This window comes from Microcaecilia unicolor, chromosome 8 (genome assembly GCF_901765095.1).
Source record: "Microcaecilia unicolor chromosome 8, aMicUni1.1, whole genome shotgun sequence".
In the NCBI taxonomy this organism is placed as follows: Eukaryota; Metazoa; Chordata; class Amphibia; order Gymnophiona; family Siphonopidae; genus Microcaecilia; species Microcaecilia unicolor.
The window spans coordinates 113684339-113699425 of record NC_044038.1 but is presented as its reverse complement, the minus strand read 5'-3'; the positions used below and the strand labels follow the sequence as shown (position 1 = coordinate 113699425).

The following is a 15087-nucleotide window of genomic DNA, read 5'->3' as shown; positions in this document are numbered from 1 at the left end:
CTGATTTGGCAAGGGACACACAAAAAAAGGAGATAATTCTTGCCCTTAAAACCAAGAGTTCTCAACTTAGGTGGATTATCTGTATTACAATTTCCTTGTAGATGCTTACTGTCTCTAAACTTGACTAATTATGTATTCTTTGACCCCAAGAAACTGTTGGAATTCATTAATTCTAAAGAAGGAGTGAGGGTTCCCCTGGCTACACCCATTAGTTAAATTATGCTGTAATTCGGCTGTGAGTATTTGTATTTTCTCTACTGCTTTACTGATGTACAGTTTTCCTTTTTCTTTGTAATTTTAATTTCCTGGTACTTGGATCTAATATGTTGTGGACAAAGTTGACAGATAATTTCTTGCAGATTTTTTTTCTTTTTTCTTTAACTTTCAGATATTGCTTGTACATTTATGTTTAACATGTGAATGTAAAATAAAAATATAAATACTAACAAAATAAAATATATATATCTATAGCGCTACTAGACATGCGCAGTGCTTGTACACTGGACATAAAGAGGCAGTCCCTGCTCGACAGAGCTTACAATCTAATTAGGACAGACAGGACAAATAAGGGATAAGGGAATTACTAAGGTGGGAATGTTAAAACACGGGTACTGAACAAGCGAGTAAGAGTTAGGAGTTAAAAGCAGCATCAAAAAGTGGGCTTTTAGCTTAGATTTGAAGACGGCCATAGATGGAGCTTGACGTACCGGCTCAGGAAGTCTATTCCAGGCATATTGTGTAGCAAGATAAAAGAACACAGTCTGGAGTTAGCAGTGGAGAAGGGTGCAGATACGAGAGATTTACCCAGTGAATGGCATTCCCAGGGAGTAGTGTAGGGAGAGATAAGAGTTTGAACTGTACGGGAAAATGGATAGGGAGCCAATAAAGTGACTTGAGAAGAGGGCTAATATGAACATAGAGACACTGGTGGAATATTTATTTATTTATTTATTTATTGCATTTGTATCCCACATTTTCCCACTTATTTGCGGGCTCAATGTGGCTTACAATACATCATGAGTAGTGGAAATATGTTAGAAAATAAACATTTAGTATTACAACAGGATCTTGGGTAACATGACAATGATAAAACATGATAGTAGTATTACAAGCAGATATTGTAAGACAGTTCTGAATATACATGGAGGAGTTGTGTTTGTTCACATTGGCTGATCTTTGTGGTATGCCTTGTTAAAGAGATGGGTCTTCAGTAGTTTGCGGAAGTCTGTTAATTCGTAAATCGTTTTTAAGTTGCACGGCAATGCGTTCCATAACTGTGTGCTCCGGTAGGTAAAATTTGACGCGTGCATTAGTTTGTATTTTAGACCTTTGCAGTTATGGAAGTGCAAGTTAAGGAATGTGCGGGATGATCTTTTGGCATTCCTGAGTGGTAAGTCTATCAGGTCTGACATATAGGCTGGTGCATCTCCGTTAATGATTTTGTGGACTAGAGAGCATATTTTGAACATGATGCGTTCTTTAAGTGGGAGCCAGTGTAGTTTTTCTCATAAGAGTTTAGCACTTTCATATTTTGTTTTACCGAATATGAGTCTAGCTGCAGTGTTCTGGGTAGTCTGAAGTTTCTTGATTATTTGCTCTTTACAGCCGGCGTAGAGTGCGTTGCAGTAGACTAGGTGACTAAGCACCATAGATTGTATCAGGTTGCGGAAAACTGACCTTGGGAAGAAAGGTCTTACTCTTTTTAATTTCCAGATAGAGTGGAACATCTTCTTGGTTGTGTTTTTCGCGTGGTTCTCAAGTGTTAGGTGTCGATCGATGGTAATTCCAAGAATTTTTAGGGTGTCCGAAATTGGAAGTTTCACATTTGGTGTGTTAATGGTGGTGAATTTGTTCCTGTTATGTTGAGAGGTGAGTATTAGGCATTGGGTTTTTTCTGTGTTAAGTTTCAGCCGAAATGCGTCCACCCATAAATGCATGATCCAGAGACTTTGGTTGATGTCATTGGAAATTTCCTTTAGATCGTGTTTGAATGGGATGTAGATCGTTACGTCATCTGCGTATATGTATGGGTTGAAGTTTTGGTTTGATAATAGTTTGGCTAAGGGTATCATCATTAAGTTGAATAAAGTCGGCGAGAGGGGGGATACTTGTGGGAGTCCACATTCTGGTATCCATGTGGCTAAAGTAATCGAGTTAGATGTCACTTGGTATGATCGTGTGGTTAGGAATCCCTTGAACCAATTGAGAACGTTACCTCCAATTACGAAGTACTCAAGGATATGTAGTAGTATTCCATGATCAACCATGTCAAAAGCGCTTGACATGTCAAATTGTAGGAGTAGTATGTTCTTTCCAGTTGCAATCATTTGTTTAAATTTGGTCATGAGAGTAACTAGTACTGTTTCAGTACTGTGGTTAGACCAAAATCCTGACTGGGAGTCGTGGAGTATTGAGAATTTATTTAGATAGTTTGTGAGTTGTTTGGTCACTAACCCTTCCATTAGTTTGGTTATTAAGGGAATGGATGCTACTGGGCTGTAGTTGGTTAGTTCACTGGCGCTTTTCTTTGCGTCTTTGGGTATGGGGGTGAGTAGAATGTTTCCTTTCTCCTTCGGGAAGAGCCCATTTTGTAATATATAATTCAAGTGTTTCGTAATGTCTGTTATAAATTGTTGAGGAGCAGATTTCATAAGGTTGTTTGGACATATCTTTAGTTTGCAGTGAGATTTGGCAAATCTTTTGAGCGTTTGGGAGATGATGTCCTCTGATAGTGTCTCGAAATTGGTCCAGGTTCTGACTACTGGGTAAATGCCAGAGTCTGGGTCTAGGCAGTCAAGGAATTCAGCATAGTCGATGGTACTGACAGGGATCTTAAGTCGCAGTTCTACGATTTTCTCGTTGAAGTATCTCGCGAGATTGTCTGCTCCTGGTGCGTCTTTGCTGTTGGTTGTGACTGGTAGTTTATTCACGAGTTGGAAAAGTTTGTGTGTGTCCTTGTAGTTTGGTCCAAATGCAGTTTTGTAATATAATCTTTTAGTTTATCTTATGGTATATTTGTATTTTCTTTGGAGTTGTTTCCAGGTGTTAAGTGTGGGTTCGTCTTTCTTTTTATTCCATGCGCGTTCTAACCTTCTGACTTGTGTTTTAATTTTTTTCAGTTCTTCATTGAACCATGGTATTGAGTTCTTTCTATGTGAGGGTCTAGTTTGGGTTGGAGCAATGTTGTCTAATATGGATTTGCATCTGTCGTCCCATTCCAATAGGAATTGGATTGTATCTGCTTTTATTGTCCATTCGTTGTAGTAGATCTGTTGCCAGAATATTACTGGGTCTATTTTTCCTCTCGTGGTATAGGTTTTTCATTTTTATTTATTCGGTGCGTCTTTAGTTCGCCATTGGTCAGACTACGGTGCGGGTGTCCATTTTGTGTCTGTTAGTACAAGGTTTAAGTCAGGATCGAATTTGTGTGTGACAATGTCTAGTGTATGTCCTTTGATGTGAGTTGGTTGCGTGTTTGTCCTGTGGAGATCCCATAGTTGTAGGAATTCTTTGCATTCTTGGGTGCTTGTTGAATTCATATCTTCAAGGTGCAGATTGATATCTCCTATAATGATAAGATTTGAGGTGGAGACACAAGTGTTCGAGATAGTCCATGAAGTGTGTTTGGGAGTCTTGCCAATTGCCTGGTGGTCTGTAGAGCAGGACTGCATTAAGGTGTTCCTGCAAGTTAGGGTAGTTGATTCTTACCGAGGCGATTTCAAGTTGTGGCAGAATGGATTCGGCTGTGGTTGTGATGTTGAACTCGGATTTATATATTATGGCTATTCCTCCTCCTCTTTTTCCATTTCTTGTCCAGTGGGTAATTTAGTATCCTGGTGGACATAAATCTAAGATTATGGGGTCTTTAAGGTCATGAATCCAGGTTTCAGAGATGAATAGGTCAAGATTGTCTGTGGTGATCCGATCTGTTATAGTCTCTGTTTTATTTACTACTGATCTGGCGTTTACATATCCCATTTGGATGAGCAATTTGTTGATATTCATGTTAGCTGTATTTAGTAGTGGTTGGTAATTGGTGTTAGTGAATGAAATTTTGTGTGAACATCAAGCAGTATCAACGTTAAGCATATATAAGCAAATATAAGCATATATTAAGCAGTTCTGTGTGAACATCAAGCAGTATCAGCATTAAGCATATATTAAGCAATTTTGTGTGAACATCAAGCAGTATCAGCATTAAGCATTGTCAACAGCCAGCAGTATGAACAATTAAGCACTAATTAAAGTAGTAGCAAGCAGTGTCAGATGAGTGTGAGCAGTGTGAACAATTAAGCACTAAGTAAATGTATTATCAAGCAGTTCAGATGTATGTGAAACATTGTGTTATTGTGTGAAGAGAGTTTCTCAAAGAAAGTATATGCTTGCAGGTATATACTTGCAGCTTGCCTTATTCAGTGTTGTGTGCCGCGTGTTCTTCTCGTTGGTGTATGTGATCGTGGCGGATCGCTTGTCTGGGCGGTCTAAGGTTCCCTCAGCAACCGCGGCGGTGGTTCGGTGTCAGCTTTTAAGTGCAACAGTACTCTCCAGCCGGGCTCGTCGTTAGATGATCGCCCGCCCTCCAATCCCTGCGTTCCACCGGATTTCCGCTTCGGCTGAGCAGCCGACAGCTGTTTTCCATGGACAGGATCTTCTAGCCACACCCCTTGAATATATGCCACGATGCCGTGCGTGACCCGGCCATCCAATAGCAATGCTTTAAAAAGAAAGCAAGAAAGTTAGCGGATTCCTGCCCATAAGTACCGTATAAATACACTTGACAGCCCAGACCAGTCAGTTTTATTTTTTCCGCGATTGACAGCGACCCGGTTTTTACTATTCAGTCAGTCAGTCAGTCATCTACAATTGTAAATTATTTACGTTATGTCTCAGAAAAAAAACGGGGTTTAAGGCTTGTGCTACATGCCCCCGTAAATTGTCTCTCACAGATACACATATTAGATGTTTGAGGTGTTTAGGTGAACATCACGATACCAAGTCCTGTTTTGCCTGTAAGAATATGTCTCAGAAATCCTTGGACATTAGGGCATTTAAATTACAGCAGTATTTGACAGCGTCTCAGTCTGAAACTCGATCTGTCAGCTCCTCTGACAAAGCTTCACCGCCTATGGCTGTCACAGCATCAGCAGCTTCAGCGCTTCAGGATGTTGCTGTTCTCCCTGCTCTCCCCCTTGCCATAGTGCCAGGGGATCAGGTGGCGTCCGTTCCTGCTCTCCCTCTTGCCTCAGTGCCCGGGGATCAGGTTCTTTCTTTACAAAATGGACAGCAAGCGTCTGTGAGAGAAGTCACTGACATCGAGGTCAGTTCTCGAGATCGAAGTCGGCATCATAGATCTTCGAGATCAGCTGATGCTCGACGTCGTCATGAGAACCCTCGACATCATAAGAGGTCATCGAGCTCGACTTCGGGCAATGAATCCGATGTCGGTACCAGGCAGGTCAGTGCACGGCACCATCGACGTTCTACTAGACCAAGTCGTTCTTCACAGCGTCATTCTTCAAAATATGAGTATTCTCCTCGAGGCAGATGTACTTTTCGATCCAGTTCTTCATCTTCTTCATCATCTGCTCCTCAGAAGAAGCGATGAAGAAGGCAGGCTCGATCACCCTCTCACTCTGCTAGATGTAGGGGATCGACTCGGTCAATTTCTCATGCCTCCTCTAGAGGGCGTTCTTCGACTTCTTCCACTACACAATTGAAAATAGTGGATTTGCTAACGAAGTTGTTAGCAAATCAGCAAAAAATGCATCAGCCTGCAGTTCAGTCAACTCAATTAGTCACCTCTGAATCAATATCTCTGCCTCATTCACCTCAGAGGCAGCAGATGGGGCTATAGTTGGAAGGACATGTAGGGTCCAATGAAAACTTTTTGAGGCATGGTGTGATTACAGCATAAGGAACAGTCACAGTGGAGAGTGAAAGATTGAGGATATGACAGATAAAAAAAGATGACAGTAGCAGAGATAGTGCTAAGTAGATGGGTGGGAATAGGATCAGAGGAACAGGTAAGTAGTTTCGAGGAGGAAAGAAAATGTGCAGTTTCCTCTTCAGTGATTTCAGAAAAGGAAGAAAAGGAGGCAGGGGTTGAAGGAGGGTTGAAAGAATGGACTACGAGAAGGAGAGGTGGAGGTGAGTTGGTTAAGAATTAAAGTTTAATCATGTGGGGAGAAAGTGAAGGGGGATTTGGAGGACAGTGTGGCAAAGAGAATTTGTCAACTGGATGTTTGGCAAGTGAAATAGCAGACTATAAGGAGGTCATCAAGAATTTGAAATATATGAAGTCAGCATAGGCACTGGATTTCAGCCAAAGGCGTTCAGCAGAGTGGGTACAGGAACATAGATAGCGGATTCTAGAGATCAGCCAAGGCTGGGGTTTGGTACGCCTTACAGAACAGGGAATGGGAGGAGCAAGAGTATCCAGAACAGAGGAGAGAGTAATATTATAGGAAGAGACAGCCTCATTAACAGACTTGGAAAATATAGTGATTGAGAAGAGTTTTCAAACACTGGAGTAGAAGGGTCAATAGCCTGAGATTGGATGGGGGGGGGGGGGGGGGGGGGGGATAAATACTTATCAGAAATATTGAAAATACCAGAGCAAGCTTATCCTTCAGTTTCAAAAATCTATTATTTTTTACCTTATACAAAGAAACCCTCTGGTCAATTATTAACAGTGAGTCCTGAAGTACCGTTTGATGAGTTAAATTTGATTCAGATAATTAGAAGATGAAACTATTGGAGTTCAAACTGCTACCCTAATAGTAGATTTTGTCCTACAACCAGATCCTGATTGGATTTTGAAGACTTTCTTTCGTCATAGACAAGAACTTTCAATCTTCAACTGTGAGGATATGCAGATGGACTCCGTCCTCCACAGCACCTGGAAGGCAGCTGGTGGGAGCGCTGGGCACCTCCACAACACACCTCCCAGCCAAGAGTAGGCTTATCAGGGGTTAGGCTGAAGCCAGCATTCCTCCCCCGCTATCCTAATAGTAGATTTTGTCCTACAACCAGATCATGGTTGGATTTTGAAGACTTTCTTTCGTCATAGACAAGAACTGTGAGGATATGCAGATGGACTCCTCCACAGCACCTGGAAGGCAGCTGGTGGGAGCACTGGGCACCTTCACAACACACCTCCCAGCCAAGAATAGGCTTATCAGGGGTTAGGCCGAAGCCAGCATTCCTTCCCCTGAAGGTCACCTGATCTTAGTTCTGTGATAGACAAGGTCAGGTGTTTATTACGTGATGGGAAATGTGCAGTGTTGCTACAATTTGATCTTTCAGTGGCATTTGACCTAGTAGATCACATGATAAAGTCATAACAGGAGAGTCCAAAGAGAATCCACGTGTGTGGAGAAATCAAAAGATCCCACGGAGGAAAGGACCCACTGAACTTTCTTTCTGAGAAGTTCTGAGAGAAGAGGACACTTCTCTGGTAAGTGAACACTATTCTGCTTGGTGCTTTGGTAGGGTTACCATATGGCTCCAGAAAAAGGAGGACAGATTGAGCCAGTCTGGGTTTTACTTCCATTGCAAAACCTGGACTGGATCAACGTGTTCTCGTTTTTCTGGAGCCATATGGTAATCCTATGCTTTGGGAACTTAAAGATTGTGGTTTAAAGGAGGAATTGTAGGTTAGTGATAGGCAGAATACAAATATAAAACAGAAAACTCTATCAACTAATCTCCATACTCTTTTCCCCCTAGTTATGAACTTGAACTTTGTACCATAGCATTGACAGGTAGCCTCTAGCAGGCACTGCAGGACCTAGTTTATCATTAAGGAAGGGGAAAAAGAGAGAGAGAGACAAACGGAGAAAAGAGCGAGCTTTATTAACTAGTTTCTATAGTGCACAACCCTTTTCTCATAGTTTTAAACTGAAATTTTCTCTACAAGTAGTCACTTTCCCATAGTTTTAAACTGAAACCTTGGATGAGAACACGTGATGCGTTGAGGGAAGCAGAAGTGCAGTTGCTTTCCTCCGGGACCTCTCCGCCTTCCCGCCCGGGCCCACTGCGGAATAACCCATAAAAGTGGAAATTTTCTTCGGAACCAGAAAGTGTTTTATGTATGGACGTCTTTGTCACCCATTCTGAGGCGGCGATGCCGAGTAAAGCAGGCAAAAAAGATGCAGAAAAGATCCCAGGCCAAAGTGACTCCAAAATAGCGCGGAGCCCTAGCGTGGAGCAATCGTTATTTACCTCGCCAGAGCTCCAGCAAATATCAGAAGCTGTAAAGAGTGTGATGGAACCGCAGTTGACTCAGCTCTCAGACCATCTCACTATAATGGAGGCGATGCTGGAAGATACTACACGTTGTAAGGGGGAGCTGGAGCAGAGCATGTTGGGGGTGGAGGATAAGGATTCCACTTTTACCGCATCAGAGGATGGTGCAGGCCCAAGCGCAACAAATCGATGATTTGGAAAATATATCTAGAAGATCCAACATACAAATCGTGGGTATCCCGGAGTCGGTTTTGGATCAGGTCCTTCCCACATTGCTAGAACGCTGGATGGCCTCAGCTCTTTCTGATAATGCAGGGCCACAGTGTCTGTAGAGGGCCCATAGAATGGCCAGAAACAAGAAGAGGAGAAGAGGGCATGAGTGGTCATAGCCAAAGTGCATAATTTTGTACACAAGGTGGAAATTCTGAGAGGAGCATGCCAAAAACGGTTCAGTTTATGTTTTGAGGGACATACAGTAAAAATATTCCAGGATTATTCCCCTGCACTTCAGGAACGCTGTAGACTGTTTAATCCAATTTGCAAGTCTCTTTTAAGTATAAATTCATGCTAGTACATCCAGTGACTCTCAAAATCTCCCACAACGGTGCATGGCACTCACTTGGAAAACCATCGGAGGCGCAAAAATTCTTGGCAAGCATCAGTTCAATGACAGGGGTATCTAATTGAGAATGATAATAGAGGGACATATTTACCTGCTTATAGTTACTAAGCTTTGGGAGTATAAGGTGTAAATTTGGGCTATTTTTTAATGTTGTTCTGACAGATTCAAGCATAGTACATAATCTACAGACTAGAACTGAATTTCATGCAATCTATACAGGTTATGGGTTAAGCAATTGGTATATTGTACAGGGTTGTGCACTCCAGGTAAGGAAGACTAAAGCAAATGGATTAAAGGAAATATATGTGTCATGGGTGTTAAATTGTGGTATGTGGGCCTTAAGGCTTTAAACGGGCAGATAGCAAACTCAATGCAGCAAGTATGCTAGTGGTTCTGTTCAAATGTTAGAAAGATTTGTTTCTACCAATAGTACGATTCTTGTTGAGGACGGGGTAGAAGGATTGGTGTGCTTATTTTAAAATTATCACTGTTTATACTGTCTAAGCTATCTGTCCGTATAGGTTCGGTCTGGAATGCGGGGGCTGGGGGAGGGGTTCTATCATCACAGTTGTCTCTTTTCCTCACTGGGTAGAGGGTGTCTTGTCTGGATAGGAGGTGAGCCCTTAGGTCCCGCAAGGCCCCGAAGGAACTCAGAGGACAGCCGTGCAACCCCAAGTCTTCACCCGCGGTGACCGCCATTCACCGGGGGTTGAGCCCCCAGCTGCAGGCGGCCAACGGGACTTCCGGAACCGCGGGGTTGACGAACTGACCCAGTACCAGAACCAGGAGCAGGGAGATAGGTGGAAGCCAGAGTAGACCAATAACAGGCAGCAGGTCAGTGCAGGCAGCTCACAGCGTCGTCCAAAACAGGCAACAGGTCAGGGCAGGCAGCTCACCGCGTCGTCCAAAACAGGCAACAGGTCAGGGCATGCAGCTCACAGCTTTGTCCAAACACAGGCAATAGGTCAGGGCAGGCGGCTAGCAGAGTTGTCCAGAAACAGTCCAAAGATCCAACTAGGGGAGCAAGGAAACGTACTGGAAACTAGAACACACAAAGACTGGCCTAGGGAAACAGAACCTGAAGCAACGTCCTGTTTCAGCCCCATTCCTTAACTACTGTCAGCATCAACCGCCCAGCCCCAGCCGACATGGCCGGCCAATCGGAACCCGGCTACTGAGGAAGTCTCTCTGGTTGGTTCCGTCCGGCTTCCCAGGCCGGGCTACAGCACCGGCATCCCAATCTGGTGCCTCCAAGGCGGAGCTTCGGGTTCCCGCGCCCGAAAGTGGAAGAGACGCCGGCCATCGCGTCTCGGCGTCATCCTCCCCGCTAGCGCAAGTCCGAACCCCATGGCTGGCGACTGAGAGCCCGGAAGCCGCGATCGCCAGCCTACGGACTTGGCCCCGGACAGTGCGGTCATCGCTGCGGCGAGCCCCAGCTCTCAGTCGCGGCCTCGAGAAGGCCGGCCATCGCTGCAATGGACCCCGGCTCGGCCCCGACTGCACCCAGAACTGGCACCCATCCAGGAAACCGTCGGGTAAGCCCTTTCTGGCTGCAGGTCCTTCCCCCCGGCCCTTGCTTCCTGCAGAGGAGCAGCCGGAGTGAGCGACGGATGTGACAGTATCCTCCCTGGATGCCCCCTTCCTTCTAGGTCCTGGTTTTTGAAGATAGCGGTCACGGAATGCCCGTACCAACTCTGGGGCATGTACATTGGTGGCTGGCTCCCAAGAGTTGTCCTCGGGACCGAAATGCTTCCAGGACAACAGGTAGTGCAGTTTTCCCCGGCGCCTCTTGGAGTCTAAGATTTCTTCAACTTCATACTCAGGATCGGGGTCAGCCTCTGGAACAACTGATTCTTTACTCTGTGGAAGCCACTTTGACCCCCGAAAGACCTTCAGAAGCGAAACATGGAAGGCATTATGGATTCGTAGAGTTTTAGGTAGCTGCAGGCGGTATGTCACAGCTCCAATCCGAGACTGGATCAAGAATGGCCCGATGAACTGTGGCCCCAGCCTCCGGGAAGGCATCCGGAGTCTCAGGTATTTAGTACTTAGCCATACCTTTTGCCCTGGCTGAAGAACCGGGGCGGGGCGCCGGTGCCGGTCTGCAAACGACTTATACCTGGCGGCTGCTTTCTGTAGTTGTTCTCGGGCCATGTTCCAGACTTCCCGCAGGTCAGCAAGGGTTTGAGTAACCAGGAGTGTAGAGGAGTCAGAGGGAATGGGCGGAGGAAGCCGCAGATGTTGTCCGTATACAATGAAGAATGGAGATTGTCCGGAAGCAGAGTGTTCACTGTGGTTATAAGCGAACTCGGCCCAAGGGAGAAGAGATGCCCAGTTGTCTTGCCGCCTGTGGACAAAAGCCTGCAAGAATCCTTTTAATGTCTGGTTAATCCGCTCGACCATCCCGTTGGTCTGGGGATGGTAGGTAGAAGAGAAATGGGTGACGACCCCCAGGGCGGAACACAGGGCTCTCCAGAATCGTGACGTGAACTGGGCTCCCCGGTCGCTGATGATCCTGACTGGTAGCCCATGGAGTCGGAAGATGTGCTGGATAAACTGCTGGGCTAACAGTGCTGCCGACGGAAGCCCTGACAGGGGCACGAAGTGCCCCAATGCGGGAGAACCGGTCTACCACCACCCAAATCACTGTATGTCCCTGGGAGCGGGGAAGATCCGTAATGAAATCCATAGACAATTCTTCCCAGGGGGCTGCAGGAATGGGCAAGGGCTGCAGATCCCCCCAGGGGCGCCCCACAACAGACTTGGTCTGGGCACAGGTGGGGCAGGTCGTGACAAACTGAAGGATATCTTGGTTCATACGAAGCCATCGGTACTGTCGAGAAATCAGCCGGAGGGTTTTTCGAAACCCAAAGTGTCCGGCCCATACAGACGAGTGTCCCCAGTGCATTACTTTTTCCCGGTTCTGCGGAGGCACGAATTCCCGCGTTGGGGTGACCCCACCCGGGGCCGCACAGAAGCAAGCTGGATCCAACATAGGATGAGGTTCCTCGATGTCCTCTGGAGCTTCGAAGGCTCTGGAGAGACAGTCCGCAGGGGTATTCTGCGCAGCCGACCGGAACACTAGTTGAAACCGGAACCTTGCAAAGAACAACGACCAGCGGATTCAACCTTTGTGCCTCCTGCAGATACAAAAGATTCTTGTGATCCGTAATCACTGTAAATCGATGTCCTGCCCCTTCAGGCAGATGTCTCCACTCTTGTAGGGCTAACTTTAGCGCTAGCAGTTCTCTATCCCATACGGTATAGTTGCGCTCCGCTGGGGAAAACTTTCGGGAGAAGAAGAAACAGTGTTGGCGCCGGCCCTTGGCGTTAACTTGAGAGAGGACTGCCCCGGCGCCCAAAGCAGAGGCGTCCACCTCTACCACAAAAGGTTTGTCTGGATCCGGGGCCTGAAGGATGGGAGCGGACTCAAACGCTTTCTTCAACTGACTGAACGCCGTATGCGCCTCGGCTGGCCAGTTCTTAACATTCGCATGCTTCTTAGTGAGCGCTGTCAACGGAGCCGTCAATTGAGAATAATGGGGAATAAATTGACAGTAGTAATTAGCGAATCCCAGGAACCGTTGCAGCGCCTTCAGGCCTTGGGGTTGGAGCCACTCCTGGATAACGTGGAGTTTGTCTGGATCCATCCGCAGACCCCCCAGGTAAGAGAATATGTCCTAAAAATGCCAAAGTCTGCTGGTGGAAGGAGCATTTGCTGAGTTTGGCAAACAAGCGATACTGCCGCAAACGCTGGAGGACAGTTCGAACATGGGCCACATGCTCCTGGGGGTCTTTAGAGAAAATCAGGATGTCATCCAGGTATACAATTACAGTAGAATAAAGCAGGTCTTCAAGGGCAAAATTCATGAACCTCTGGAACACCGCTGGAGCGTTGCACAGGCCGAAGGGCATCACCCGATATTCAAAGTGCCCCTCATGCGTATTGAACGCGGTTTTCCATTCATCCCCCTGCCAGATACGGACCAAGTTGTAGGCCCCACGGAGGTCCAATTTAGTAAAGATCTGGGCCCCCTGCAGCCAATCAAACAACTCCGGGATAAGGGGCAGAGGATATCAGTCCTTCACAGTGATGGCATTTAGACCCCGGTAGTCGATACAGGGCCTCAAGGAGCCATCCTTCTTGGTCACAAAAAAGAATCCTGCCCCGGCAGGGGACGTGAAGGGGCGAATGAACCCCTTCTGGAGATTCTCCCGGTTGTAGGCTTGCATGACCTTCGATTCCTCTCGGGATAATGTATAGAGTCGGCCCCGCGGTGGAATCTTGCCGTTCATCAAATTAATAGCGCAAAGGACTGATGTGAAGGTAGCACGTCCGCTTCCACGGGATTGAACACATCAGCGAAGTCCCGGTACTCTTCTGGCAGAGCAGCTTGACAGACTGGCACGGTTCTGGGAGTGGCCACCACCGCGGGGCAGCTGGACTCCCGACCCCTCAAACAGGTTTCGGTGCAGGCCCCACCCAGGCTTGAATCTTCCCTAGAGTCCAATCTATTACCGGGGTGTGACGCTGTAACCAGGGCAAGCCCAGCACCACGGGATGAATGGTACGGGGCAGAATCAGAAATTGAGCCTCCTCTCGGTGGTCTTCCCCCACCTGGAGCCCCAAAAATGGGGTCACCTCAAGTAACGCCGTTCCCTGGATGGACGTTACTTGCAAGGCGGGCCGATAGGGCAGTATAGGCCACCCCATCTGCCGCAGGAGTTCCTGACTAATAAAATTTCCCCCTGCCCCCGAATCCAACAAAGCTCGGGTGTGAACCACCATCTCCTGCCACCGCAGGGTCACCGGGAGAGTAATCAAATTGTCTGGTAGGGGATTTGAGTGCCCCAAGACCCCTCCCCTCATGGCGCCTTGGGAGTGGCGTTTCCCGGCCGTGCGGGGCAAGTGCTGATGAAGTGACTGGCCTCGCCGCAATACAGGCAAAGGCCGCCCCAAAGGCGTTGAGTCCTCTCACCCGTGGTTAACCGTTGACAGCCAATGACCATAGGCTCCTCGGAGGCCTCCCTCGGCCCTCTGGAGCCCCACCGGGTGGAAAGTACCCGGCTAGGCCGGGGCCCGCTTCCGGACCCCTTCCGCCAGTCCGCACGGGCTCTAGCCCTCTCCTGGAATCGGGTATCCACCCGAACGCAGAGCAAGATCAAAGCGTCCAGCTGCCCCGGAACCTCCTGGCCCGCCAGCTCATCCTTGATCCGATCCTGAAGCCCCTCCAGGAAGATAGCGGATAGGGACTCCTGATTCCAGCGCAATTCAGTCGCCAGAGTCTGAAACCGGATCGCATAGTTTGCCACGGTCCTTCGCCCTGCTGAATCCGCAGCTGCTCGGAGGCGGTGGAGGACGGCCTTCCAGGAAGATCAAACACCATGCGGAACCGGCGCTGGAACTCCGTGTAATTGTCCAAAAGCGGATCTTGTTGTTCACATAGCGGGGATGCCCAGGCTAATGCTTGTCCAGTTAGCAAGGAAATAACATAGGCCACCTTTACCTGGTCTGAGGCAAAAGCCTCCGGTTGCATTTTGAAGTACAAGTTGCACTGGTTGAGGAACCCCCGGCAGCTTCCAGGGACACCATCAAACCAAGTAGGCTCAGGGAACCGAGGTCCCGGGAAGGACCCTCCCGAACGGGGAGCCGCTGCAGAGGCCTGGTGCGACGCAGCGGCCTGGTTCTGCACCTGGACCGTGGTTAACTGGGAGCAGACATTCTGCAGGGCTCCCGATAGGGCGTTCAACTGCTCCTGCTGCTGCTGGAGAATTTTAGCCAGGTCTCGTAGATTGGGTTGCGTTGGCGAGCTCATGGCTTCAGGTTCCTGTCTTGTCTGGATAGGAGGTGAGCCCTTAGGTCCCGCAGGAACTCAGAGGACAGCCGTGCAACCCCAAGTTTTCACCCGCGGCGACCGCCGTTCACCGGGGGTTGAGCCCCCAGCTGCAGGCAACCAACGGGACTTCCTGAACAGCGGGGTTGACGAACTGACCCAGTACCGGAACTGGGAGCAGGGAGATAGGTGGAAGACAGAGTAGACCAATAACAGGCAGCAGGTCAGGGCAGGCAGCTCACCGCGTCGTCCAAAACAGGCAACAGGTCAGGGCAGGCAGCTCACAGTGTTGTCCAAACACAGGCAACAGGTCAGGGCAGGCGGCTAGCAGAGTTGTCCAGAAACAGTCCAAAGATCCAACCAGGGGAGCAAGGAAACATACTG

The 15087-nt window shown here is 47.7% G+C and overlaps 1 protein-coding gene across 1 annotated transcript in view; it reads right to left on the bottom strand.

Moving 5' to 3' along the window:
- KCNIP1 (potassium voltage-gated channel interacting protein 1) overlaps positions 1–15087 on the bottom strand; it is an 86977-nt gene that overhangs the window by 49970 nt on the left and 21920 nt on the right. The window lies entirely within an intron of this gene.